Raw genomic sequence first — 6,212 nt, 5'->3', positions numbered from 1 at the left:
TATGCTACAATACAAAAACAATAAACTTTAACGTTTTTACAGTAAATTTCAATGTAAAATAGATTTTTACAGTAGAAAAGGGGGGTGGTTATGTATCTTAACATTAAATAAATCGATTTTCCTGCCTACATTTTTTTCTTGAAAACAGTAAAATTTAATGTGAATGTACTGTATCAGTTTTTTGCTGAACAGTAAAATTTTATGTTACATGAAATTTAATTGTAAATCTACTGTGAGAACTTTGTATCGAACAATGTTGAAACAGTAATAACTATAATATTTATTGTTTTATGATTGTTTGTAGGGTAAATGCTATTGTAAAATTCTATCCGGGGGATTATAAAGTCAAAACTTTGTCGTATCAGTTCAAGTAGGATGGTTTCATATAATTCTGCTACGTTCATTTCGTTTTTGATATCAAAATACATTAAAAATAAATATTTACTGCTTACCAGGGTGGCTCAAAAATAGCTTTTTGTCGAAGAGGTTCATATATTATTTTAAAAGTAACTGTTGTGCACTAGATTCGTTTTTGATATTTAAACACTTATAAAAAGAAATTCTCACTCATTAGGGTGGCTCAAAAATATTTATTTTTAACCAATCGTTCATAAAATTGTTCAATTACAATGATCGTGTGCTGAATTTGTTTTAAATATTGAAACATATTAGAAATAATCTTTTCTCATTAAGGCGGCTCAAAAATAATTATTTTGCGATATCATTTAATATTTTTTAGTAGTTATGTTTATACACTCTATTCTTTTTTAATACTGAAATATTTTAGAAAAAAACGAATTGTTATTCCCTATAAATAATACTCCTTAAAAGTAATTATTCTGTCGTTAAGGTTCTTTATTTTTTTGCTAATTTTGGTACGCAGCATTTATATTTGATACTCAAAATAGTTAATTTCCATCTCATTAGGGTGCCTCAAAATGATTTTTATGTCTTATATAACAATTTTGAATAACTTTGGAGCATTGAATTTATTTTTGACGTAAAAAGATAACCAAAAATAATTTCACTAATCAGTAGTTTGGTTCACGCATAATTTTGTTTTCGTCATGGTTCAAATTTTTGCCCACGTGACGGCTTCAAACACATTTTTTGGCTACATGAATTGAATTGATGTTTTATGATAAAGTAAAGGCTGATCAAACGATAATTTAAACAGATACAGTGTCATTTAATGTTGATAAAAATTATTATGTTTATTCATATATTTAAAAATTTAACCATAATTTATTTTAATCTCCGTTTGATTCTGATGACGATTCGTCCGATATTTTCTGCTTCATGGAATAGATGCTATCAACATTTAATGGCGTTTTTGCTGCGGCACGAAACTGAGACAGGTTCTAACCCCAACCGCTGTCAGTTCATACATTTTGACGGCAGTTGGAGTTAGAACCTGACTCAGTGTCGCTTCAAGCAAAAACGACATAAGTAACTACTCTTTCCACTTAGCTCCCCTCATTTGTGCTCTTGTATAAACTTCGTGGATTATCCTCTCAATATTATTTGAAAGCTGTGCATGTCTTCTTGTCACTATTCTAGCTTTAAAATAATGATTGAAATTGGATATCAACAATTACTACGCGTCTCCATTTGCAGTTTTTTTTTAAATTTTGATAGCTTATCGCAAGTTTTCGCAAAATTACTATAGGCTCATGTGAAAAACAAAAATTAAAAGCTTTCGAATGAGTATAGTGCGATAGCAGTCATTCGCGGGCGTCGTAGTTGTTACGGCTTTAGAAATTCGTACTTTGCTAATTATCACGACGAAAATACAATTTATACAATAATAAACAATCTAGTAAATCGTTTGTTTTGTAGTACCGATGTCGGATTGAGATGACCTACTTCGATTAGACATCATATTCAACTTTCAAACAAATTTTACTCATTTTTGAGTAAAAGCGTTCTAGTTGCAACCCAGTGAAAAAAATTTCTGACTGAGACCACTCTGCTAGATTTCTGTATGTCTTGGTTTGGCAGCCCTGTCAGATTTCTGCGCGTATCCTGTCGGGTTAGTTGAGTTAGGGCGAACTCGGTTTCGCTCGCGTTTTCTGGCAAATTTTGACAGGAACCGAGCTAAACCCAGGCATAACTCGGACATAAACTGTGCAAAGATCCTGGCAATTCCTACCTGGTAGAATTTAGCACGAATCGAGCAAAACATCTGACAAATATGTGGCAGGAAGCGTGCAGAGATCATGGCCGTACATTTCTGGCTCGATTCTGGATAAAAGTGAGCAGCATCGGTTGGTTTAACCGCTTCTGTCAGAAACGGTTGTTGCATTTGAGCGAATTCGTTGCCAGAATTCTCGCACAAATCGCGCAAAATGATCGTAGAAACTCTGCCAGCATCAATTTCGCTTTGCTCAACTTTTGCTAAATTTCTGCTTGCCACGCTGACCGGGTCCCCTTCGTGTTATACACTGATAAAATAAAGAGCCCATTAATGCGTACAAAACTACGCATTTTCAATAAAAGTAGAATAACCCATTAAATGAGTAATGAATTTGTACCCTCAAATGAGTACAGTCCTAGTACGTCAACACCTGGGTATGTTTTATCCATTATTTTTCGCAGAACTGTTACGCCGTCCCGAACCTGTGATCCACTCGTTTTCCCGGCCTACTCAAACATAGGGGCTATCCCTAGTTTGTGTCCGTCTGAGCGATAGCGAAGTTGGACAGCACGTGCAAAAGCGATGTAGCCACATTGGGTGGTGCAAACGAAATAAAATTGGCAACGCTAGCAAAATGTAAACACAAATGAACACTCCACGCTTATCCTTAGCTACTCATTGCAACTAAAACGCTTTTACTCATATGAGTAAAATTTGTTTCATAGTTCAATATGATGTCTGATCGAAGTAGATCATCTCCATCCGACATCGGTACTACATCATTCCGACTACTCACACCTACTTTTACTCACTTTTGACAAGGTACGGTTTTTGTTAGAAGCGCGTCAAATCAACTCATTTGTGAAAAAACCGTACCTTGTCAAAAATGAGTAAAAGTAGGTGAGGCTATTCGGAATGATACTTCATACCGACATACCGATACCGACAAATACAAATATAAAATACAAATTTGTATTTGGTACCGATGTCGGATGGAGATGACCTACTTCGATCAGACATCATATTGAACTTTCAAACAAATTTTACTCATTTTTGAGTAAAAGCGTTCTAGTTGCAATGAGTAGCTGAGGCTAAGCGTACGGATGAACCTATCGTCAATTGACATTATCGACGCGTTTTGATTCGACCCAATAATATGGGCCCAAAATGGCCCATATTGGCCACATCCAATGATGCCACAAGTACAGATTTATCTGAAAAGGTACAGATTTTTTAAGCATTTTTGGTACAGATTCTGTACGGTATAGATTACAGATTTTTGTTAAAAAGTACAGATTGGTACATAATTGTTTAACATGATAGCAAGGTAAAATAATTTAACCCTGCGATGCATCCCAGTAAACAGCAGGTAAACGTTGAGTTAGGGAGCAGTGATGGCAAGAATATGAAGTGGAGCTGGTACTGATTGAGCTTGAACCGCAGCTGACATTAGAATGCGATATGCGAGAAACCTGCTTCCAGCAAATCAAAGGGACAATGTCTATGTGAAAGCCGAGCGAATCTTCTCGGAGTGCATACCTTTACTCTGACCTGCTCCATTTGAATTCCTGTAAGTAAGTTTTTCGCATCCTATTGATATTTCCAGCCCCATCTCAGCTTCTCGCCACCACTCTGTTGGCGACCTTTGGTTGCAAACAAAGTGGCAGCGAGAATTTGGGCTGGAGCTGATATTGAATTTACCCAGTCAAACTCATCCGGAATTCTAACTAGCTTCTTTCGGAATTCCAGCTCAAATAAAACAACCGAGTCAGAATGTCTGGTTTCATTTCCCCGGATGAAAATTTTATAAGAAAAATGATTTTTTTTAAACAACCTTGTTATTGTTTGGGTACATAATCCGGTACAGATTTTTCTATAGAAGAGTACAGATAGAAAAGATTTTTCAACTCCCGGTACAGATTTAATTGTGGCAACACTGGCCACATCCTCGGTAGTCTAAACAGCCGTTGTTTTCGGCGCATTGCCGAAATGTTCAGTTTCCGCCACGGACTCCGATGTAGGCCGATAATTTGCAGGTTCCGCTACGATCCTTAGTTTGCGGGTTAACTCGCTTGAAATAATTCTTAAGGATTTTTAACCCATTATTAGGATCAATATACCCATTGGTAGGGTGATGAGCCTATTTTGGCACCATTATGGAGAGGGTCGCACTATTTTTTGAACAACTTAAAAAGAAGCCATATTACCTATAACCTTTTTCAGAATAAAGTATCAGTGCACTGTTTCTTAAACATCTGTATAATGCTTATTTGGCAGAATTGTCTCAATTTTCAGCATAAATGAAAATAAATGTTCTATGCTGTGCATCTATTCCCACCTGAACGTTCCAATTATCGCATCATGTGTGTGCCGATTTCCACCTCATCGAAAAACAATCTAGTTGAAACGCAATGCCGCATATTTAATTTGCGTCGATTCTAACTAGGTATCCAGATCATGGACGCCAACGCGTGATTTGTAAAACGAATTATTCTGCTTTTTTCAGCCGATCAAAACAAACGTAAACATTACGCACACGAAAGAAACTCATCAGCTGTTAGTAGAAGAGCGCCCAGAACTGCGCATGCAGGAAATAACCATGCGAAAGTTAACAACTGGAATATAAAGTTCACATCACACATTACTTCCTCCCGATCCAAATTGTATGTGCAGATGAAAATAAAATATCTGCGATCAACAATTAGTTGAATAACTTGAAATAATTGATTACTTATACCTGAAATTGCATAACATTATGTTTTCAAGTTCATGTTTTGGTTTGGCCGCACTGGTGATTCTTTTCTGTATGATGGATGCAAAAAGTTGGTTTTGATTGTGGTAGTGTATCAGCAAAACATGCCAATAATAGGAACCCCCGTATTTAGTTTTATCCTATTATAACACTTGGCCTATTCTAGTGTTTGACGAGTGCTTTTAAAGTGAAATAATCGTAAAAAGGTTCTCCAGCTAAAATAAAGGTATGTATCAGTGCAATATTTAATATATTTGTGCCGGAATAACGAGATATGAGGCGGTAAATGCTGGCTCGAAAGTGTTTATTTTGCTAAGCGCCGTTGCGTCCTGTTTCGGTTCACTACGCGAGTGAGGCGGATCAGCAGATATTTCAATAAGGTGATTTTGTTTTAATTAAAAGTTGGATTTAGTGGATAGTTCTGAATACGTATGTGCACAACAAATAAAGAATATAACTTGAGCTTTTTTTGCACACCTGTTTTAGCCAAATCGATATTGTCATTATCTCATATGCTTGGTTCGAAACCAAGGGATACGAAATAGGGTCACAATAGGCTCTACTGCCATAATAGGCACATCACCCTATTACCTCATCCAGTAGTTGTGAAATGAATAAAACGTACTCATTGTTAGAAACAAAAAATACCTATTTTTGACAGCTCGAATAACTTCCGGAAATAGGCCATTTGAATACATTAAATGGGTAAAAAAAATTGTTTACCGTGTACGATAGTAAGGTTAGGAAAGAGTGGTGTAGTGTAGATAACTCTAATAACTCAGCTTGTTTACCCACCCGAGAAATATTCCCCAAAGCCGATGTCAATAATTTTGAGTTAGAAAAATCATTCCTTCTCCCTTGTTTTCCGGCAGCAACATAACGACAGCAGATCAAAATTACCCACTGGTAGGTAATGGATTTCAAGAGTGTATTGTACGTTTCATTGGAAAAGAGCCATTCAATCATTTTGATGCGACGAATTGAATAGGCGCATTTGATAATAAATGCTCAAAAACGTCGAAAAATATGTATTACCCAAGTTGAATGTGTGCTAATTGCTAATTAAAATAAATGCTAATTAAAGTAAATAACTGAATTTGTCAATAAAACTAACTGAAAAGTGTGCTTCTAAAGTTTCAGGTTTTCGTATGTTTTATTTACAGTGAGGTTTTTACACAAAATCGCACCACCAGAAATGTCAGATACTTTTTTCAAATGTCTGCAATAATAATTTTAAAGTCTGGGAAGAACAAAACATGTCAGGAAAACTAGTGTAACCAGTGTATATACAGATATACAAAAATCTGTAAATATCTGCAATCA

This window comes from Topomyia yanbarensis, chromosome 1, assembly GCF_030247195.1.
Source record: "Topomyia yanbarensis strain Yona2022 chromosome 1, ASM3024719v1, whole genome shotgun sequence".
In the NCBI taxonomy this organism is placed as follows: domain Eukaryota; kingdom Metazoa; phylum Arthropoda; class Insecta; order Diptera; family Culicidae; genus Topomyia; species Topomyia yanbarensis.
This window is presented reverse-complemented; position numbering follows the sequence as displayed.